Source organism: Staurois parvus, unplaced genomic scaffold (genome assembly GCF_062004578.1).
Source record: "Staurois parvus isolate SC_StPar_1 unplaced genomic scaffold, SC_StPar_1.0 ptg000818l, whole genome shotgun sequence".
Classification (NCBI taxonomy): domain Eukaryota; kingdom Metazoa; phylum Chordata; class Amphibia; order Anura; family Ranidae; genus Staurois; species Staurois parvus.
The window spans coordinates 5,597,789-5,622,306 of NW_028318614.1; the positions used below are offsets into that span (position 1 = coordinate 5,597,789).

General features: G+C 42.6%; 1 protein-coding gene across 3 annotated transcripts in view; it reads right to left on the reverse strand.

The window, feature by feature from the left end:
* The window catches only part of KCNQ1 (potassium voltage-gated channel subfamily Q member 1), a 162,852-nt gene extending 143,802 nt beyond the window's left edge, over nt 1-19,050 (reverse strand). For 2 of the 3 annotated variants that reach the window (XM_089654969.1, XM_089654968.1), the window contains exon 1: nt 18,788-19,050. The gene's annotated coding sequence lies outside the window, so the exon portion shown is untranslated. Of the gene's footprint in view, nt 1-12,756; nt 12,856-18,787 lie in introns of all 3 variants that reach the window. The other variant, XM_089654970.1, reaches the window with a different exon arrangement.
* Between the last annotated feature and the right edge of the window lie 5,468 nt (nt 19,051-24,518).

Here is a 24,518-nt window from a genome sequence, read left to right on the forward strand (position 1 = left end):
AGCAATTTAGAAATTGGATGAAAGGTTTAGCAAACACTTTTTGAAAAATTAATAGTGTATTTTATATGCAACTATATCAAACCAAAATGAGGGACAAATGAAGCAGAAAGAGGGACTTTGTTTCACATCAGGCACAGTCCCTAGAAATCAGGGACAGTTGGGAGCTATGCTTTATCTGTGCAACCGGTCTCCCAAAGCCCCCTCTCTAAGGCACAGCCTGCAATTGCATGCTTACCTTCTTACATACAATACAGGACTAATAGTATAACATTGTATGTGATGATGCAATGGGACCACTCATAACCTGGAGTGTCAGGGATAACAGAAGAGCACCAGGGCACGATGGAGCGAGGAATATGTTAAAGTTGGATATACACTCTTAGGTTTGTTTTCACTCAGCCAGCGAGCAGAAACCTGCAAAAATGTGCATTTTTTTTTCTTCCCAAAAGGTGAAATTATCCTTTAAAGTGATTCTAGAGGTTAATTTTTTTTGTAAAACAACAAACATGTCTGTACTTACCTGCTGTGTGCAGTGGTTTTGCAGAGCGCAGCCTGGATCCTCCTCTTCTCGGGTCCCCTGCAGGCTCTCTTGGGTCCTCCTGTGTCGGGTGCCCCCACAGCAAGTAGCTTACTATGGGGGCACCCACTGCTCAGTGTCCATTCACAAACGGAGCTGCGACTTGGCCTGCCCCCGCTGTTCTCATTGGCTGACTGGCTGTGATTGACAGCAGTGGGAGCCAAAGGCACTCGCTTGCTGTCTCAGCCAATGAGGAGGCAGAGACCCAGGGCAGCCGAGGCTGTCATTCACATCACTGGATTGCGATAAGGCTCAGGTAAGTATTGAGGGGACTGGGGGCAAAAAAAAAAAAAAAAAAAAAAAAAAAAAAAAAAAAAAAATCGCCTTGTTGAGCCAGGTGGTGGTGCTTGCACAGTTACCCATGGCTCAAATTTTAGCTGATTCAGCAGGAAATAGATGAAATTCAAGTTGTCTATGGTCAACTTTAGACTCCTTTATTGACACCTGTTGAATCATGAGACCTCTAGAAGTGCTCTCCGTTTACACCACTGTTGTAAACTCACAAATGTGTGAAAGGAGCAATAAGGCACAACCACTGTGCAGCTCTACTAGGCAAGATGGTGAATCTATGGTTTACCTACAGAATTATAACTGCAATCAGGAGAGGTTTTCCTTCATTTCTCCTCTGTGACTCCAGGTCAAGAATAAAGCTAGGTTCACACCTAAACGTTTTGCGTTATGCAGAAACGTACTACAGTCCATTTAACAGGATTTCCTATGGGAAGTTCACATCTCTGCGTTTTCAGCCGGAGTGATTTTTGGTAAGGGTCAGGGACTTTATTGTAAATGCAAAACAGTGTTTTGGTTCAATAGACTTCAATGGAGATGCTGCAGAAACACATGCACTGCATTTTTTTGATGCATTTTGATTCTGCCCAACAAGCTTGCCAAAAAAACCCCATAAAAAATGCAAAATGCATCAAGTAGTCAAAAAAAATGCATGTGCCAAATACGCAAAATAAACAAAAAAACAACACTGAAAAAGGGTTCTAAACCCTGCCCTTGTCACTAAACTTTTCATCCTTAACCTTGTACACCCCCAAAGCCCCCCCTATATATATTATAATGGAGACACAATACCCTTTCCGTATTGTGTCTCCATTGAGATTTATCCTCTATCCCTGTGCCATCCATCAACATGAAAAGAAAAACTAAGAAAAAGGAAACTTGTGCTAGAAATTCTGACCCTTCCCCACACTACTCAGGGCTTTAGACTTTCCATTACAAAGAAAGAATGTAAATATGTTAATGGGATATATTTAGACATCTTAACTCCTTATTTTAAAACATTCTTATTTTCTGTTACAAAATTGATAAACTGCAAGTCCTCCGTACATAAAATGTTTAAACCCCTTTCACAGGGATGGACCGATTCAGTCCGCCTGTCTGTTTTTCAGGTGGACCTGATTAGACTATCCATTGTTCTTGATGGGGAGGCGGATATAAAAATGGACATTTTGTTTACAGCCGCCTTCATCGGATGGGATGACAGTCGGTTGTAAATGGACAGGCAGGCTGTTTACATCCGACTGGCCCAGAGAGAACAGAGGGCTGTGCCCGCTCTCCACAAACGGAGCAGCAATGGACCTTCATTCACCTGCTCAGCGGGGATCAGCAGACATATCCCAGCTGAGCAGGCAGATCCACTTGACAGAGTCCGCCCATGAGAAGGGGCCTTTAGGATTCATAGTTAAATGTTAGAAACTGGAGCAGCCAGAATATGGGACAGATGTGAATGGCAACCAGCTTCTAGCTTTCATTTTCAAAGCTTAACTGAAAAAGCTGAAGATAGAAGCCGATTGGTTGCCATTCACATCTGCTCCATATTCTGGCTGCTCCAGTTTTCATAAATCCAGTGGTTCCCTAAAATCACCCTAAAATGTAAAATATGAAAAGTGCAACTTTGGATATACTTGCACTATATAATAAAAATAGAAATAAATGCACTTGCTCTGTGCTTGGCAAATACCTAAAACACTCCAGTACAGGTGTACTGCCTATTTAACCCTACAGAAAAACAGGGGTCTACTTCAGCTAAGTTGCAGTAAAAACGTAAAGTGAAACTACATTACATCTGAACACATAAAAAAAAAAAAAAAAAAAAAAACACTTTTGTAATAATCAAACCAAACTCATCCATCCATACCTAAATGCTTTATTTTTCTGAAAAATCAGTTTGAAAAAAAAAAAAAACCCTAGCATTCTGACCATGGCCATCTTGAAAAAGGGTAGATGATTCATGTAGTTTTTCTTTCCTTGAATCCATCTGCCCTTAGCTCAGACATACATGCGGGAGGGTGTGCTTAGTTGAGAAAGCCAATCCCACTATTGTATTGATCATTGGTTTCCTTGCTGGAAGCTCCTGCATAAGGAAGCAAAAGCCCTGTCTTTATCAAGATTGTTGCCTCCACTCAGACCAGGACAAAGCATGGTAAGTAAATAATGGAAAAAAGATTAAACGGCAGGAAGACAACAGGAAATGGCGAATTATGCTTTGCCCTATGCCTGACATTTTTGGTTTCCAGAGTTCAGTTCCTCTTGAATACGTACAGCCTCTAGAAAAGAGGGTAAAGACTGAAACCTTTAAATACATTAAGGATGTTACAGTTCAGAAAGGAAAAATCAAAATCTCATGTGCATAACCTCAAAACTAACCTTTCTTTTCACCTTTGAAAGTAACTAGAAGCAAATTTTCAGCAGAGGTAGTAAATCAATCAAGAGTAAAGCTGGGCATACATGGACTGAATTTCGGTCAATTTTTCAATCAACTTTTGCTGAAGGAGCCTGTCAGAAAGTTCTTGACCAAAGAGCGACTGCATCCAAGCAGATACAGGCCCTGTTTGGATATTCTGACAGCAAAAGTTATCGGCTGTCAGGTTACAATAGCCAACAGTGCAGATTTGTCCGTAAATGGGTTGCAATTTATCTAGCCAAGTGCTGCCCCAGACGGGAGGGTTAGCCTTAGTCCATGAGTTTTCCTCTTGGCAGGCTTTTTGGGTCTGACCCTCTAATTCTGGAAATATAAAAGGAACAGTGGTCCGGAGCTGGGAGAGTCTTGCTACTACCGCCTTTTTGTTGTCATTCCTTGGCTGAACAGGGATCAGCAAATATATCTTGCTGCCGTGATGTAAAAACCTGGGGTTCACCCCGAAGACACCAGCTTTTAGACTCTGTAGATAACCATGGCCTTGATCTTAGATGGACTCTGCCTTTGCAGATATGCCGGCGTAGCACACAAGCCTGAGTTAGGGTTTAGGGATGTAGGGAAGTACTGTTCTTGAGCATGTGGACTTATGCATTTTTCTAAGTAAAGCGTTGAAGCTTTGTTTCTGCCTGGTATGAAGCTATTAAAGGAGTGCATTGCAAGTAACAAAAGGATTCAAATAGTGCTGCAACCGCAACTTCCCATAGCAATCATCAGGATGAAAGAGACTTGTGCCTGGATTCACGCAGTACTAAAGTGTTAAAGAGTCCATATGAAAGTGTAAAATCCGGCACCAGGACATCTCAGGAAAAAAAAAAGATTAAATAGCTTTATTTCATCCATCGAATAAAAAAGGAATCAATACCTGTATATATTGACGCATTTCAGCCTCCTGCATAGGCCTTAGTCATGATACAAGGCTAAGCATGCCTCTCCTAGTTGTAAGTCAACAGTGAAGGTGTGCATTTCCATGGGGACCCAAGAGTTAACTGGAGGAGTTACTGTGAAAGTGTACGTGGTGCACATTTGTCCCCAAGAGTGGAGGCCTGCCTTAAGGTTGAGTCTTCCCCCACGATGGCCTCAGCCCTGTCCCAGGGCAATGATGAAAAACGGCACAGAGTAAAAAGGTACCCCATGTGTAAAAAGTAGAGGGATCCTGTTCCAGGTGCCTAGAGTAGCCCAAAAGAACCCAACCCGGGGTGGGCCTCTTATGTTACCCACACTTGCACCCAACGAGGAGGGGAACATGGAGGAAGTTGCACCCACCTACTCTTACATGGCCTTCCACACTGCTCCGGGGAATTAAGTGACTTCTCTCGCTCAGCCCACAGGGGAATCTTAATGTACAGTATATGGCTAGCTTATGTGTATTTAAACACTTGGAATAAATATACTGTAGGCCTATACTTTGAAAAAAGGGTAGACTCAATGGACAACATTTTCTTTTTGTGCCATCGTGTTTCTATGAGGCTACTCGCCTTTTCTCTGTATCTTACAGCAGAAACAAAATATTTGGAATTCAGCCGATTTGGGCAACAACATGAAAATGGAAGAACATCAGAAGTACAGGTCCTGCCTCCATCATAGTTTTATCTCAAATATTTCCAGCTGTGATAAGCTACTGAAAAGTTCTGTGTATCCATTGCCAACAGGCATGTAAGAGAACTAAACTACGTGTGACTCAAGGTTACAAAAACAGAATTTCTGCAAAGTAGCCTGGTATGAAAACACTAGCAACAGTCCAAAGAACAAAAACATTTTTTAGCTAAAACTACAGCTTTAAAGCTGGCTTGGGATACATAGTCTACCTGCAGAAAGCATCACCCTGGCTGTCTTACTAGCAAAACTTAGTGAGACAAAAAAATTGTGACCTTTTTCTGCACATCAGTGGACCCCAATCTTTTGGCATAGAGACTCGATAAAGGGTTAGCCAGTTGCTTGTAGGCAGGTGTAGTCTGGCCTCCCTGCAAAGGTAGTGCTGTCAAGCTGCTGAACTGCTAGTGACTATTGCTGGATCTTGGGCAGCAGCTGTCCCTTATTTAGGTGCCCGTTTGCCGGACTCCCTTCCAGCCGCCTTCTGACAGATACTGTCGTGCGTGATCAGTGTACACGGATATCCTCTGTATAGTTAATTGTAGGTGTTCTGGACAAAGCGGCCATGAGCAGAGTCTTTGTTGAACTCTCTCAATATGAATACACCTTGCCGCAACACTTGGTCTCTTAGTCAGTTCTCTTACCTATGGGCATCAAGCGCAGAGTCCTGCTTAGGTACCATAGTTCATATAAAGTAAATTAGTATTCTTATCACAGCTTTGGTAATCTAAAGTTGATTGCACAAAGATGGTATAGTCAGATTAGAATGTGTATGGTGACCCCATGTCCCACTACAGATTAACAGAAATCTTACAACAATAAGAAATAGATACAATCATGAATATACTTACATTTACCATTTGGTAGCAGACATTTCCTGAAGCAGACACCACTGGGGTCTTACAGAGGGATTATGGGTAAGCTTTAGATCCCAAATTCTTGCAAGACACTCAAACGCTGTACAGGAGCTCATTTGCTAAGGATTTGGGAACCTCAGTTTTCTAGAGATACACCGAAAAGACTCAGTAACATCACCCTGGTCTATACAAGGTCACCGAAAGCCCAGAAGTAAGGCAATTATATTTTTATGATTTTTCTCAAAGTATTTCTATTGTTGCGTTATCTAGCTTGAAATTTGTTTCCTCATTCAGTGCATTCAACACTGCAGTTTTTTGGTAGTCCACGCTGCCCATTTCCTGTTTGTTTCACCAATAATGGAAAACAAAAGCTGAAAATCCTAAATTACCCTAAACTTTCTCAAAGCTGGTAACCAAGAAGGCTACAAGGTTTGCTATCTAGTGGTTATTAAAGTAGAAATACCATACCATTTTAAAACTTAAACTAAAGCCTCGCTTCTCAGGTTCAGAATTGGGTGACAAATAGTGGGTTAAGGCATTTGTTAGCGACATCTCTGCAGTAGTTTTTTTTTTCCCGACCAACCGCCCCCCCCCCCCCCTCTTTTCTAACACAACCATAGTGCCAGCTCTTCTGCCATTGTGGAGAATCTAATAAGGGGAGCCACAAAGCTGCATGTTTGGTTTGGACACAGTGGAGAAAGGTTAGACGTTTTGTTAGGCTTCAATTGAGATTGATAGAGATATATATAGATATAGATACACACACACACACACACACACACACACACACATAATTCCCCTCACTTCTTGTGTAGTTACCAGAACAGGAAGTCAGAATCTTTCCATATCGAGAAAGACCAATAAAGACAAAAGCTAAAATTTTTTTTAACCTTTTCCCATCACCCCAAATAAAGTTACAGCTTTGTGCCCTCATTAGAAATCTCTCATGAGCAGAAAGAGGATAAACATGAGAGACCTGGCCTCTTCCCTAAAAAGGTACATCTGAAAAAATTCTCAGCGTATATTCGTTTTAACAGAACCAAGTTCTATCTTCCGAATACAGAGAACTTCTAGTGGGTTCACGGCGTCAAGCAGCACACTAAACGCTCACCCTCTTCTTTCTTACCTCTCTCTCCTATTCACTTAGGGCCCAGTCACACAATCAAGATGAACGGCAATGCAACGTGCTAAGAAATGGCAATAGAATGCAGAAATGTGATTCAGCACCCACACATTTCTTTCATCACACCACCATTCCTTTGCTCAGGTTTGAGAAACAGACTTAAGTGGGGTACACACTATGAGAAAAATTGGAAGAAAAATTCCGTAGAGGATCGACCATATGATTTTGGTATAGTGTGTACTCAACATTCGACATCCAATTCAGACTTTCCAAACAAAAATTTCTGAAGGGACAAACCCAAAAAATGTTGAACATGAACTAACAATTTTCACTTATGGTTTACTGTTTTTGTACGAGAAAAAAAAATGAACACCAAAAGACTGTGCATGATCAGAAGCAATAAAACATCAATAATCTATGCTACAAAGTTTCTAAAAAAAACATCCTCGAGTTCAACTTGCTGTGAAACATCGAGGAAAAAAAAAATCAGACGATCGCTCACCCTATTTTCCTATAGAGTGTACCTGGCTTTGGGCTGGCCATACAACGTTCCCATTTTGTCCAATTCCTGTGAATCAGCTTAAAGTCAAACTATGAGTGTCCTTGGTACCACCACCTGGCTCAATAACTTTAACGAAGGCTACATTCACACCTGAGCATCACATTTTCAAGCATTTGTAAGTGTTTTTGGAGCAGCATTGCATGTTTTTGCCAGTCAGTTTCTCAAATAGGTATTTTTTTGTGTCCATTGAACATGAACATGCCTGGCTCAAAAAAATGCTGTAAAAAAAGTCCTAGGCAGATAGAAAAAGAAAAAACATAATTGTGCACATGGCTGCTGTACACAGAAGTTTTGGACCTTTATTTTTTTTTCCTGGGAAGCAGTGTAGCTTGACCAATTTTGCCAGTAAATTTGCTGCAGCATGCTTGCCTCACACTTCATGGAGCTGAAAAAAACAGTAGTGCATGCAGTAAATTTTGTTGGCGCACACCACTACAACAGTGCTGTGAACCGGCCAGGTAAGACTGCTGGAATAGCCGTCCAATGCAGTCCTACCACACCTAGTGTGAATCTACCCTTAGTCCTGCTTCAGCAAGCAGCTGCAATACACAGCGGGTGGCCTTTGGATATGTGTGCTTAATATCTAATTAGAAGTAAAACTTCTAGACAAGTAGCTGATGTGTAGAAATTGGAGGGTAGAGCAAATACATCATTGATTAACAAAACAATGGACTGGGATCAAAGTCTTGAGAGACAATTGGTGATTCATCAAATGCTTTATTTTTAGAATAGGCTGGTTTCCCCACAATCCCTTTAAATGTATGGGATTTAGGCACATAGGGGGAGATTTACTAAAACTGGTGCACTCATACATGGTAGCCAATCAGCTTCTAATCTCAGCTTGTTCAATTAAGATTTGGAAATAAAACCTGGAAGCTGATTGATTTCTATGCAGAGCTGCACAGATTTTGCACTACTTATAGGGCACAGATTTTCACGAAGTGCAAGGAAATTTATATTGATACACACACACGGCAGCAGCTTCCAAGTACTAGCGAGTTGGCCTAGCACATAACATTGGGATTAAGGTTTATGTAAAGCCAATATTTTTTTTTATAGTTTTGAACAGAATAGGGATGGATTAGGACTCCTCCCCAAGTTTGTAGAAGTACTTATATAGCGCCGTCAATTTACGCAGCGCTTTACATATATTGTACACATTCACATCAGTCATTTTACTGCTTATTATGTCCTCAATAGGTAGATAACCTTTCCATTTTTCCTGGAGACCATTGTCACCCAGGCAGAAAGTGATGGTCTTCAGTACAGTGGGAGAGCACATTAAAGGGGAACTCCAGGCACATTTTTCAAATTTCAGGTGTATACATAAAAATTAACTCTCCTAACGTGTATTCTTTTGCAGACTCACTACTGTGCCCTATTACAAAAACTACTATTGTCTTTTCCAGAGATCACAGCTCCAGTTGTAGCCTGCGGACGATATCACAGCTGTGGCTCAACGCTAAAGTCATTCATTCCCCACCTCCTCTTCCCTTGTCCATTCACAGAAAGCCTTGTATTCTGTGAACCATTCAGGAAAAAAAATAATCTTCATATACAGTACATACCTGAAATCAAAAACAAACCTGTCCCTGTAGTTCTGCTTAAAAGAGAACTAGTTCAGTACTGCAGCTAGGCTTTTCCTACTGTGTCTTTGCTTAGAGGTGGATTCTTTTATGCAGGCTCTGAAGTGCATAAAGATTAATGAATAGTCAAGTTGGTAACAACAACAACAAAAAAAAAAAAAAAAAAAAAAACACAAACACACACACACGGCGATGTGCTTAAACAACCATCACACTTGATCCTTTTCTAAACCTTCAAGTGCCCACACAATAAAATGGTTTTAGCCCTGGTTCACACTGGTGTGGTCCGTCATACAATTTGACAGTTTCCACCCTATTTGTGCCTATGGAACTGTTCAAATTGGTGTGACTGACTTTGTGGTGCGATATCAATTTTGAAAAAAAGGTTCCTGCATTGTTTTTGGCGATTTCATGTACAACTTACATAGACATCTGAGCATGAATTTGCACAGATGCCAGGCAAGCTGCACATGAAATCGCACTGACCAGCGGCTTTGAAATCGCACTATTTCAAAGCCACATTCAATATGTACTAGGGCTTACTGTGCAGTGTGAATGGGCCCTTAGCTACAAAATACACATTCACCGGCCACTTTATTAGGTTCACCTTGCTAGTGCCAAGAAACTAACCCCCACAGCATTACACCACCAGCCTGGACCGTTGATACGAGGCAGGATGGATCCATGCTTTCATGTTATTTACGCCAAATTCTGACCCTACCATCTGAATATCACAGCACCCAGTCTGCCCATTGTCCTCTGACATCAACGAGGCATTTTCACACAACTGCCACTCACAGGATATTTTCTCTTTTGTGTACCATTCTCTGTAAACCTTAGAGAAGGTTGTTTTTTGAAATCCCAGTAGATCAGCAGTTTTTTAAATACTCAGACCAGCCCGTCTGGCACTAACAACCATGCCACATTCAAAGTCACTTAAATCCACTTTCTTCCCCATTCTGATGCTCGATTTGAACTTCATAAGGTCTTCACCACGTCTAGATGCCTAAATGCATTGAGTTGCAGCCATGCAACTGGCCGAATAGCAATTTGTGTTAACAAGGAATTGAACAGGTGTACCCAATAAAGTGGCCGGTGAGTGTATTTTTCTGCTTAAGGTTGCCTAAAAAAAAAAAAAAAAATGTATGTATGTATGTATGTATGTATGTATGTATGTATGTATATATATATATATATATATATATTTTACATTCACTAAAGACCAGGTTAACCTTCCACTACCTTCAGCGTTGCCGAAAGCATGTAAAGAGACATTAACAAGTAAAAATACAGAGCGTCCCTCTCTTTAACCTCATGTACAGACATGCAATACATCACAGGAGCACAGACAGAGGGTAGGCAGACCTGCAGACTGTGTTAGGTAAACACTCGCCACTGTTCATTATTGAAAAATGTTAGATGTATGGGAGAGAGCAGAAATCATTTTTCATTAGTCTGCAGCACACTGCTGCTAAGTGTCAGTTCTAGTAGGCTGCATGGGACATAGTATAACTGTTTTATGTACTGCTTTACAGTATTGTTAATCATAGTGACGTGACAGTAGTAAATATGCCCAAGAAAAGCATCTTGCACCCAAGTTCTAGGCTAGGTTCACACCTATATGTGTTGCGATGATGCATTTTCCTGGCGTGTCTTGCATTTTTTAACACAATTTGCTTTTTTTGTGCCAATAGGAAAGTATTGGCTTTGATACCACGTTAAAAAAAAAAAAATGCATGTTCAAAAATGCAAAACGCACCGCAGAATGAGCTGGGGAACAAGATTAAAAAAAACAAAAAACCGCAGTGTGAACTGCCGTGTGTCCATTGAAGTCTGATGAACCAAAAATCCAAATTAGTAACAATGCAAATAAGAAACAAAAAAAACATGGAGGGTTACCAAAGGGAATTGACCGACTGCAACAGAGTAGTCACAATGCATAATGATCATAAATGTGACTTTGGCATTTATGATCATCAGGCGTTATGTGACCACAGAATCTATATGGAACGTTTTCACAGTGTATTTTTTCCTTGTTTGTTTTCCTGCTGCTGTTTCACATATTGAGATAATCTTATGTTTATTTAGGTTTCATGATTAGACACGTTATTACTAATTTGTATTAGCGAAGCACCATTGTTATATCACTTGTAAAGGTTGCCTTCCTGGTAGCCATTACATCAGTTAGGCACATTTCTGAGTTGGCAGCTCTTTCCTTTCAAGAGCCTTTTCTAGCATTGCACAAAGGCAAACGGGATTTTGGAACCAGAAAAAAAAAAAACTTCCCTCCTACATAAAAGTTGTCTCTTCTTTCAACCCCATTGTTCTTCCTTCTCTTTGTCCCGCTCCATTAAATAAGAAGGAAATTGCCCTACATTTCCTGGATGTGGTCAATGCTGTCTGCTAGCCACAGCCTGTGTGCACAACCAAGTGCCTCTTTTTCCTGCCAGTGGGCCCTAAAGGCCATCCTGCTCCACCATTGCTAGATAGTTTAAGCAAATAATCTCCAGGGCCTCTGTTCCCTATTACGGCCCATTCCACCAGAGTGGTTGGATCTTCTGGGCTTTTCAGCATCAAGCATCTGCTCCCAGATTAGCAAAGTTGCCACCTGGTCCTCTATTCATGCGTCTAAATTTTACCAGGTGTATTTCATGCCTTGGCTGACGCAGGTCTTGACTGGACAATGCTTCAAGCTGTTATAGGAGTGTTTTGTTGCTTAAAGTGGAGTTTCACCTGAATAAATAAGTCAGCAGCTACAAAAACCATGTAGCTGCTGACTTTTAAAATACAGCCACTTACCTGTCCCTCGGTCCGGCAGTGTTCTCAGCACCGCCGGTCTCACCATCCGTCTTCTCTCCCTGGCACAGGCATCTTTATTGTGGGCATCCGGCTGTGACAGCTTGCGGCTGCATAGCCAGGTGCCCACTGCGCATGCCCGAGAAGCGCTGCACTTCGTGGATGGCCCCGTAGTCTTCTGGGAGCTGTCACGTCTCAGAAGACTACAGGGGGGTGGGTTTGACAACTTCCGCTTCCGATCACCTAGGCGATCACAACAGAAGTGGGAGCAGGTACCTGTCAAATTCGGGTACCCGCTCCCCCAAGGTGCCAATCTTTAAATGGGGAGCGGGGCACAAAGGCTTAAAGCGGAACTTCTGCTTTAAGACTATAAAAATGTTTGGGTCCCAAATTGATTTTCATGGCAACAATCAAGAAGTTTAGCTTGAACCTCATGTCACACCTCACACATCTTTTCTGAAGGGTGATGCCTTGGGTCCCAATATCCCTACTGCTAATATCTTTAGGCTTCAAAATCAGAACAGACCATAAAAAGTCTTAAACAACTTTTGGCCTATTTTCTTACTGAATTTAGAAGTCAAGCTTTCAACTAAAATTCTTGCAGCCAGAATAAAAAAAATGGCATGTCTATACGAATAGGGAAGGAACAAGTGGATTTTATGTCCAACCATCAGGCTACTAACAAATTAGATGGCCCATTCCCGTGGTAAAATTGGTCAAAACATGAAGCAGGCAGCCTTTCTGCTTTTCCTGGATATTCAAAGGGCCTTCAACAACTGCTCTTGGCCATAATACACACACCTTAAAAAATTACCCACTTACAGGTAAAGTGAATTACACTGATTATCTCATTACAATGACATTTAAAAGTGGATGGGATATATTAGGCAGAAAGTGAACATGTTGTCCCTAAGTATAGAAAGGAGAAAAAAATGGGCAGGTGTAAAGATTGGCACACCTCAGACAAGGGCCAGACTTTAAACTCTAGACAACTGGGTTACAGCATCTCCAAAACTGCTGCTCTTGTGTGAGGTTCCCGGTCTGCAGTGGACAGGACCTATCAAAAAGGAAACAAAAGAAGTGAGTTGGCAACAAGATCATGGGCAGCCAAGGCTCGTTGATGCACATGGGGAGTGAAAGAGCTACTGTAACTCAATTTGCTGAAAAAGTTAATGCTGGTTCTGTAGCCGTAGACTAGTTAGGGTTCCTATGCTGACCAGTGTCCAAAGCCAAAAGCAACTACAATGGATCACAGAACTGGACCATGGAGCAATGGAAGAAGGTGGAAAACAACAGAGAAAGTGGTGGTCTGGTCTGATGAATTCAAGATTGGTTTGAGGAAAACGACAATTTTGAGGTGTTGACTTAAACTCAAAAACAACTTTTCCCGGTCTTAATCCACTTGAGCATCTGTGGGATGTGCTGGAAAAACAAGTCCATGGAAGACCCACCTCACAATTTATTGGAATTAAAGGATCCACTACGAACGGCTTGATACCAGATACTGCAGCATACCTGAATTGGTTATGGTGGGTGGTTATAATGTTAGGGCTGATCGGTGTCTATTTACACACAATATGTTAATTTAATAATATTGAAAATAAAAGCACCACAAAGCTGATTTATAAATGGTGGTATTACAACTCCCTTTAGTAACCAATTAGGTGTAAGCTTTCACAAAAAAGGACTCCAGCTGCTATGGTAACCATTCTACATTTGCTCCCAATGTAGTAAAAAAGTATATTATTAAAGTAAAATTGGTGTTTATTAAAAGTCAGTAGCTACAAAAACTGTAGCTGCTGGCTTAATAAACAGCCACTTACCTGTCCCAGGATCCAACGTTGTGCTCTCCTGAACCATTACTTACATTGCTGTCCTGTCCCTGGCATCTCAACTGTGGGAAGCAGGCTGTGACAGCTTGCTGCTTCACAACCAGATACCCACTGTGTAAGTAAAGGAGGAGGAGGGGGTGGGAAGCATTAAAGCTGAACTTTCCTTTTTAGGTGGAGCTCCTTTAATATGACCCACTGTGAAGAGTTCAGCTAGCCCTATAGTTTACTATATTTAGATTAACCCTCCTTTATACGGTGCTCAAAAAATTAGTATAGCATCAAGTCAAACTCCTGGGACATTGATCTATCTGGTCAGTTAAGTAGCAGAGGGGGTTGTTAATCAGTTTCAGCTGCTTTGGTGTTAATGATATTAACAGGTGCACTAAATGGGCAACAATGAGATGACCCCCAAAACAGGAATGGTTTTACAGGTGGAGGCCACTGACATTTATTTCCCCTACTCATTTTTTCTGACAGTTTTTCACTAGTTTTGCATTTGGCTAGGGTGAGTGTCACTACTGGTAGCATGAGGCGATACCTGGAATCTACAGAGATTGCACAGGCAGTCCAACTCCTCCAGGGTGGCACATCAATACATGCCACTGCCAGAAGGTTTGCTGTGTCTCCCAGCACAGTTTCAAGAGCATGGAGGAAATTCAAGGAGACAGGCAGTTACTCTAGGAGAGCTGTACAGGGCCGTAGAAGGTCCTTAACCCATCAGCAGGACCGGTATCTGCTCCTTTGTGCAAGGAGGAACAGGAGGAGCACTGCCAGAGCCCTAGAAAATGACCTCCAGCAGGCCACTGGTGTGAATGTCTCTGACCACACAATCAGAAACAGACTTCATGAGGGTGGTCTGAGGGCCCGACGTCCTCTAGTGGGCCCTGTGCTCACTGCCCGGCACCATTGATTGGAATTTGCCATTGAACATCAGAATTGGCAGGTCCACCACTGGCGCCGTGTGCTTTTCACAGATGAGTGCAGGGTCACCCTGAGCACATGACAGACGTGAAAGGGTCTGGAGAAGCCGTGGAGAACGTTATGCTGCCTGTAACATCGGTCAGCATGACCGTTTTGGTGGTGAGTCAGTGATGGTCTGGGGAGGCATATCCATGGAGGGATGCAGAGACCTCTACAGGCTAAACAATGGCACTCTAACTGCAATTAGGTGTTGGAATAAAATTCTTGGATTTATTGTCAGACGCTACGTGGGTGCAGTGGGTCCTGGGTTCCTCCGGGTGCTGGACAATGCCCGGCCTCATGTGGCGAGAGTATGCAGGCAATTCCTGGAGGAAGAATTGATTGTAACCGTTGAATGACCCCCACACCTGCCTGACCTAAATCCTCTGGGATATCTGGGTTTCGGTCCAGCCGACGCCACTAGGTTGCACCTCAGACTGAGGTGACAGAACTTCATTCCCCCACATTCCTGCTGAAAAAAACCCTGAATATAACTACTGCAGGGGCGGACAGACCATTTGGAAACTCGGGCACTGCCCGAGGGCCCGGGGTCAGTAGGGGGCCCCATGAGATGCCCCTGGTACCTTTTTCTTAGGCTTTTTTGAGTTTGGGCAAGGACACAGGGGCCCCATGATCCGCTATTGCGCGGGGGTCCCATGAGTTGTCAGTCCGCCCCTGAACTACTGTATTGGTATTCCACAAAATTTTTACTAAAATTTTCTACTGTCCAAAAATCTATGACCAGAGCTAAAAAAAAAACAAAACAAAACACAGCCTCTTTAAGGGCTGGTTCACACCATGCACGCATACGAATCACACAAAAGCATTCTGTGTTTTCCTGTCTGATTCACATGCGGTTCAGTGCAGTGCGATTTCATTTTGAATGAGCTAATATATATATATATATATATATATATATATATATATATATATATATATATATATATATATATATAACACCACACCAAAAGTAGTGAATGCTCTATGTTTTAAAAAAAACACTACAACTGGATCACATGGTACAAGTGTGGGCAGATGCAGGCAAACACATTGTATTTGAAACCTGTGTTTGGGGGTATAGCCTGCTATTGACACCTGCTGCAGATCGAGTATGTTTTGCATGCGGTCTGAATTGCATAGGAACACTCAGCGTGTTCCTGTGTGATTAATTTGTGGGCATGGTGTGAACTGGCCCTAAAACTTTAAAGGTTATGGCAAGCCATAGATTAGACTTTTTTCCTGCAAAAATCGCTCAATTCCCCCATCAGTACAGTCAGTGCTCATCTGCATGGGCGTGGTTTATGTGTTTGAAGGGCAGTGCTCTCTTCATCTGATCAACCTAAGTTAGTCCAGTTCAGCAGGAACTATACAGATTTCTGTTCAACACAAGTTGATTGCTAGATCTAAACTTTTGTTGATCAGCAGCTGCAGCCCCTCCTCAGTGTATTATGAAGATTTCACTGTCAGAATACAATGTCCCGCGGAGATGGGGTTTGGGGGAATGGGATGGTGGAGGAATCATCTACTTGGGAGGGGGGAAGAGTCAGTCGGGGGAACTGTAAAAAGGCAAATCAACCACCTTTTTACTCTTCACCTCCACAAGTGTAAACAAGTCCTAAGTGAGTGGCGTCACGCTGAGACAGACAGTATGTTATTCTCAGGATCACCAGGTAAAAATAAAAGGAGTAGAAGCCTTAAAAAAAAAAAAAAAAAAAAATTATATATATATATATATATATATATATATATAAACCGCAATATATTACATTATTGTGTCTGGGTTTATGAAAAGGTTAAACATCTGTACAATGTATTCTTTTCTTTCTGCACTAAACAAGGAAAGCAACCACTGCGTCTTTATCATATGCTGATCTGCTGGTTACAGAGTATGGTTCAGTAAGACCTGGCGGCAGCAGCAGGGAGCGGGCACCCAGTGTACAGGAAGAGGCACAAAATACTGAAAACTGCAGGTTAAAAGTACAGCGTAGTGTACATGTACAACCAAGCAAAAACATTTACTGTAAAGACCAACTCTGGGCACAGTAAATATCAGTTAATACGCAGGGCAAGTACACAGTATGACAAGATGCATCTGCAGATGTTAAGGGCTGGTTTACACCACAGAAACAGTCTGGATGCATTCCTAAAAGCGTGTTTTTGACGCATTCAGTGCATTTTTTCCCCTTTTTTTTTTTCTTTGCCTTAAGGGCATATGTGTTCCAGTACAGTCCAGTGCAGAAAAGATGCAGCATGTTCTACTTTTTATTCTGGAACGCACTGGAACTGACCGCACTGGTGTGAACTATGCCATTAAACCATATAACCTACTATCCATTCTTTTTTGACACAGAAGAAAAAAAAAATGCATTGGACTGCATGTGATGTAAAAGGACTCTAAAAAAAAAAAAAAGCATATAAATTAAGAGCGAAAGATTCAGAAATATATAGGCAATTGAAGCTGTATACTAATCTCGACTTTTCTTGTAAAAGCTGAGCTTGGCCCTTCCCTATTAGTTAATGAGGCCACCCACTGCATATGGAGCCCTCATCCACACTTAGCAGGAGCGGGGCTAGGCGAATTAGAAATGCATTTGTTTACATACACGTGACTTGTACAAGAGCAGAATCACGTTTGACCCTATAGACTTTTAAATCAAAGCACCCGAAAAAACATGCATAAACAGGCAATTTTCAAGTACCCCCATTAAAATCTATGGGGACAAAAATGTGCGACTCTGCCCATAAAGCTTGTGCACCTTTTCACATCAATGCAATAAACCACTCAAGTGTGAACTGACCCCGAGAATAATGGGATTCTTCATCATGAGCATGCTGCACTTCAGGAATCATGCAACTAAACACCTAGGTGTATATGGTGGCAGTATTTTATATTATATATACTGTATATAGCATAAGGCAGGAAGAGGGTGCAGCACTTCAATAGTATTTATTGTAGAACAAAAAAATCCAAAGCATACAGCAAGTCCCAAACATACGAACCTTCAAGTTGCAAACTTTCCAAGATGTGAATGTGTGTTCGCATGTCCAATCACGTTAGTTCATGTGTCTGCCATGCATCCTCTACAAGTGGTTGTGCTTTTATGTACAGTATTACAATATTTGTGTGAAACCTACTATGTTATAAACCTATTACATCCTGGTCACATCAAGCCCAACTTTGAATTTGTACAGCTTACAGTGAAGTTGCACGATTTCAAAGGAGGGAGACATACCGATTTCAGGTGCGATTTGCAAGACATCAGACACCAATATCTATGCAAATCGCAGAAAAAGTAGGGCATGTACTATTTTAGAAATCGGTGTGGCTCCAACCAAGTCGGAACCGCGCCTATATGACCGCTGTAATTGTGGACAATAGGGTGCGACTTGGCATACGATTTGCAAGTCGCATGGCATGAAAATCGCATGCCAAGTCGCGACCGGTGGTCTTATAGTACAGTACTATATAGCGGATTGTGTTAGTTGGGTACCTAGGCTTTGTTGGACTTGTGAACACGATCCATTCTGACAGCAGGTTCGTATGCGAGTTACTGTACCTGGAACATCATATATGTAGTCATTTGATATCTTACACTATTCCGTAGTGTTCAGCGTATGCTTCAGATTTATTGATTCCACAATAGACTATTGGGCTGCAGCAATCCACTTATACACACACTACAGATATAAGCAGACACACAGCAGGTATAGGCTGCACAATACACAGGACTGAAAGGCAGGAGCTACAAGTCTCAAGACTTGTACAAGACTGCAAACCTACTCTCCATGGATTAAGGTGACTATAAACTGTACAATTTCCATTTGATCTACCATCAGCTATGTAGGACCTGCCTGGATACAAATAAAAGTATCGTTTAGGTTTGTGCTCATATAGTTCTGATAAATCTAAACAGAGACTGTATAGAAATTGTGCAGTCAGATTGTACAGTGTATGACCAGCTTACGACCTCTGTAACTAGGGAACTGCAAGCTTCATACAACAAGAAAGATTCTACAAAAGAGGATGGCATTGAGGACTTCTCCAGGGCTCATCACCACAATTGCCAGCGCACACAGAAATGAAGTTCCAGCCCCATGGCAGCAGCAACTCCTAGAGCAAACAAGCCATGCCATACACCATGTGTACAGGTAGAGGATTTCTCCCCAAATCCTGCCAGGACAGGCCAGAGATCTTACCGATTTCCTCCGCATGGTCCCCCTGGCTTGGTTGAAGATCACAGACAGAGGAGGGAGGAAGAGATCTAGGAAGTGCTCAGGTTTCCTCTTGGATCACACGCCTGCAACATGTAAACTTTCAGAACTTCACTTCCTCATTGGTTTTACTGCTGAATTTTTACATCATCTCCTAAAGAAAAAAAAAAAAGAAACCATCTTCCTTAAAGTGGAGCTTCAGAGCAGAGTGAAGACAGCAGCAGACACAGGAAGGAGATCACACTGCTGGCAGCCATTAAACTTATTGTAACCTGAGACTTCTAGTTAAAAGGCTCCTGGAGAGCTTCTGCTCCCTCTTCTGTTAACCCTTTAGAGGCAGCAGTGTTCAGGAGCAGGATTTGGAGGGATCAGGCTTGTGATGGCATGCAGGGTCTCCCCATTCTTCTCCGGAGATGAGTGTGCACCAGTTGTGTAGTGGGGTTGTGGCTCATAGCAACCTTTTAGATTAAAGGTGAACATACATGGTTAGGTTTTCACTCAAAAATTATAATTTTTATAATGTTCTTTTTGATTAAGCCTAAGGCTCCATTTACACCCAGGTTAGCCTGAACATGTGTTTTTGCGTGCTTTTGTTGTCACATTTTTGCACTTCATACATACGACAGCCCGTTCACTTGGAATAGCCTGCCCTATGCACAAAAAAAAGCTCCCACACCTTTTCGGTCATTGAACTTTTTACTGCATGTTTGTTGGATGTTTTGCAGCGCAGAAAAACGGGCATCTGCTGGCCAATAGCGGGGTGCCATTAGGAATTAATGCCACCACAAGTGCAATGCCTGTTTTACATGCATTCCCAGAAACAAACATTTCTGCGCTCATGTGAATACAGCCTAGCTGACAGGGAGATCATTTTTGAGCATGCTGAGCTGAAAAATCGAAGGAGAAGGGTGGAAATTTTTTCTTATCTCATTTTCTTATCCCATCAACATTCTAAAACCTCATGTATCCATGAAGTCACCTAGTCATTAACCCCTTCACGTCTAAGGGTAAAACAAATCTTACAGCCTAAGTCAAATTTGACATGCGTTAGTAAAACTGTACATATCATCACAACTACTTTGTACATCCAGGTGAATTACACCATTTTGTTTTCGGGACAAATTGGCCTTTCTTTTTGGTGGTAAATGGTAATGGATATCTCCTGATTTTTTTTTTATTATCAAAGGAAAACTGCCCCAAAATAGTGAAAAAAAAATATTTTTTTTAAATTTAGCTGTGTTTCTTGTTACTACCATAACCTACCACCAAAGAACCCAAAATACAGAAGAACCCAAAATACATTTTCCAGCTCTTGAGTGCAGCGATACCATATGCGTGTTATTTGTTGTTTGTACCTGTACTACAGCCCAGAGACAATAGTGTGCATTTTGTTTTTTGTTTTTTTTCCCCCTAAAACACACTGACACCAATTTTTTTTAAAAAATACTGACTTTTGACCCTGACCTTGACCCAAACACTGACCCTGGCACTGAACTAGATCAAACCTTGATCTAGGTATTATTTCTTTATTTATTTCATTTTTTAATATTTATCTTTTTATTTTTTTTTTACAAACAGTTGTTTTTTTTCTCTCTGCTAGGAGAGAGAGAGATGCAATGTATCTCAAAAAATAACCGGGGGGGCTATCACAGTGATCATGTGACCTGTAATCGAGTCCAGAGTCTCGATCGTTAGAACGGGACCCGGGGCTCTCAGTGGCACGCTCCCAGCACGAAGGCAGGTGCGCAAATATGCGGCCCTATGGAAAAAAGCCCAGTTCTGTGAGGCCGCATATTTGTGTGACGTCGGCGTGAAGGGTTTAAACTCTCCTGGCAGCAGAAAAACACTAAACACGGCAAAAATGCAGGTAAACGCAGTACCATGTTTATCGCTTTGACATTTATTCATTTGACAAAAAAAAGGAAATTGTGTGATGAGCTGACCACCCCCCCCCCTTTCCCCAATGGTAGCTCACCGCAGCTAAAACTGACAGCTGCTGCAAACCAGGACAGGACATTTAGTGTGCTGACAGCATGAACAGGCCATGAATCTTGTCCCGAGTTGGGAAAAATCAAAGTTATTGTAATAGAAAAACTTTGATCCAGAAGTAGAACTTTCGTGCACACAAACAATCCTTCATTAAAACAAATATGTACAGTATAGTAAGGTAGGAAAGAATAATTCAAATGAAAGTTGATTGATCGGTCGTTACACTGCGACCTTCGAAGTGAAAAGAGTGAAGTGCTGATACTTCATAAATGATACATTGTTTGAGATGAGCTTGGGCTTCCTTTGAACTCATCTTCACTTAGGGACCAGCTCCCCCCCCATGGAGGGACCCTGACACTGACCAACTCCCCCCTCCCCCATGAAGAGAGCTTGACCTTGACCAACAACACCCCAGGCAACCCCGAGAGAGCCTTCTACTACCACCGGCCCCCATACACTGTAAACCCCCCTTCCCAGCCTGGCAAGAGAGAAAACTCACCTTCACAGCTCCGGACATCCTCGGGAGCAAGAGTCAGGCTCTGCATACACCATCAAGCAGCCGGCAGCCTCTCTCAGATCCCACCTGGTTCCCATGCTGTGTGTGTCCCTTTCCATCCCTTCACTTGGGGGGGTGGCGCTGCCCCCCTGAAAAATGCCACCCTAGGCAAATGCCTTGTTTGGCTTGTGCCTGCCTCAGGATGCCACCTCATCCCTTTAAAACCAAACCCATATTAATTACACAGGTCCTGTGGCTGATTAAGGTGGTGATTAAACTCACTGTGTCTTGTCTGCATTCAATTAGCCTCAGAACCTGTGCATTTAATATGTGTTCGGTTTTAAAGGGATGCGGTGGTGTACTGCTGCAGAGCAGCCCCGCTGTGCCGGATCACGTACATGTATGTAACCCTGCATTTCCAGGTAGGGGGCGCGTAAAGGGAGCCCTGCCTGTGCTGTCATTTGCTACAGCACAAGCCGATCAGCAGGTCCTGGCCAAAGATTTATGAACGAATGACGGAAGAGAGCCCTGTGTTGGTAAACAACACAGGGCTCTCTACAGAGTGAAGCAATGTGGCTGTTCTTTTTCTTCCTGATTAGTAAAAACAGCAATTAGATATTATCCCCTACCCAGCCAGTGTCATTAGTACAGTGACAGTGTTTATTATTAGCACTGATCACTGTATAAGGCCCCTTTCTAACAAGCAGACCGAGGTAGGTCTGCCTGTCTGTTTTTCAGTCGGACCCGATCAGTCCATCCATAGACTTCTGTGGACCGGCAGGTGTCAGCGGACTATTGCCGGCATCCAATCCTGTACTTCAAAACAGACAGATGGGTGTCCAGCGGATTGGAAATAGGTGGTCTGTTGCCATCTGGCTGTGCCATTGAAATCAGCAGGCAATGGCGGTGTCCGCTCTACAGTAGCGGAGCGGACAGAAACCTGTCATCCACCTGCACAGCAGAGAGATCCCCCGCTGAGCAAGCAGATCACGCTGACGGATCCTCCCTGTCTGAAAGGGGCCTTAGTGTCACTGGTATCACTAATAATGTCAGGATCAGTCAGTTCCCAAAAAGTGTCAGTTAGTGTCAGATTGCCCGCCGCGCTATCACAGTCCCAGTATAAGTCGCTGATCACCGCCATTACTTTTATTTAAAAAATAAATAAAAATTCCAGTTTATATCCCATCAGTTGTAGATGCTCTAAATTTCACGCAAACCAATTAACCACTTGCCTACCGGGCACTTATACCCCCTTCGTTCCCAGGCCAATTTTCAGCTTTCAGAGCTGTCGCACTTTGAATGACAATTGTGCGGTCATGCAACACTGCACCCATATGAAATGTTTATCATTTTTTTCACACAAATAGAATTTTCTTTTGGTGATATATACTCACCGCTGTTTTATTTTTTGCGCTATAAACAAAAAAAGAGCAAAGATTTTGAAAAAAAAATGTTTTCTTTGTTTCTATTATAAAATTTTGCAAACAGGTAATTTTCTCCTTCACTGATGTGCGTTGATGAGGCTGCACTGATAGGCAGCACTGATAGGCGGCACTGATGAGCTGACACTGATGTGCAACATTGATGGGCACTGATAGGCGGCACTGATGAGCACTGATAGGTGGCACTGATGGGCACTGATGGGTGGCACTGACCGACGGCACTGACTGGCGGCACTGATGGACAGCACTGATGGGAGGCACTGATGGGTGGCACTAATGGGCACTGGTGGTTGCACTGCTGGGCACAGGTGGGTGGCACTTGTGGGCAGCACTGCTGGGCACAGATGGGCGGCACTGGTGGGTGGCACTGCTGGGCACTGATCATCAGGGCACTGATCATCAGTGCCCTGATGATCGGTGCCGATCCGTCCTCTGACAATTGCCGGTTATCGGCAGTACTTTCCTCACACTGTGAGAGCGTGCTTGAAGTGCAGTGCAGTCATTGGACACGGCTGATCACGTGGTAAAAGGCCGCTGTGATTGGCCTGTTACCACATCACGTGATCAGATGTGTCCTATCACCTCACCTCATACTTTAGTACATTGGGCCCAGGTCCCCTCATCTCCTATCACCTCACCTCATACTTTAGTACATTGGGCCCAGGTCACCTCATCTCCTATCTCCTCAATTCATACTTTGGTACATTGGGTCCAGGTCACCTCATCTCCTATCACCTCACCTAATACTTTAGTACATTGGGCCCAGGTCACCTCATCTCCTATCTCCTCACCTCATACTTTAGTACATTGGGTCCAGGTCACCTCGTCTCCTATCACCTCACCTCATACTTTAGTACATTGGGTCCAGGTCACCTCATCTCCTATCACCTAATACTTTAGTACATTGGGCCCAGGTCACCTCGTCTCCTATCACCTCACTTCATACTTTAGTACATTGGGTCCAGGTCACCTCATCTCCTAACACCCCACCTCATACTTTAGTACATTGGGCCCAGGTCACCTCATCTCCTGTCTCCTCACCTCATACTTTAGTACATTGGGCCCAGGTCACCTCATCTCCTATCACCCGACCTCATGCTTTAGTATATTGGGCCCAGGTCACCTCATCTCCTATCACCTCATCTCACCTCATACTTTAGTACATCAGTCCTGGGTTACTTCACCTCTTATCATTTCACTTAATACTTTAGTACATCAAGCCCAGGTCATTTTTACCTCACCTCATACTATAGTACATCATCAGGCCCCGGTTTCTTCACCTCCTATTACTTCATACTTTAATACATCAGGGCTGGGTCATTTTACCTCACCTTGCCTCATATTTTATTACATTAGGCCTGGGTTACCTCACCTTTTATCACCTCACTTCATACCCTAGTATATCAGGCCTGGATAATTTTTCACCTCTCCTCATTTCATACTTTATAGAGTCCTGGAAAGCAGCCCCTTGTACTGCTGTAGGATGTCCCGCCTCCCGCGCCTTGCTGTTGGCCAGTGGCACCTCTCATTATAGTCGATATGTTAGGCCTCATTCACACTGGAATTGACAAACCCGCATTTGTACAGTGTGTGTTTATTGTTCATTTATAAATGCATATAATAATGTGTAATGGTAAAACTCACACTTTGCTATTATCTGCATTTAGGTTTGTTTTTTTAGTACAGGCTCTGAATCCACTTCAAAAAGTGCACATAAACATGAGTGTAAACATGAATAAATTCAGGTCTAAGCGGGTTAAGGAAAATAAAATACATATAAATTCAGAAG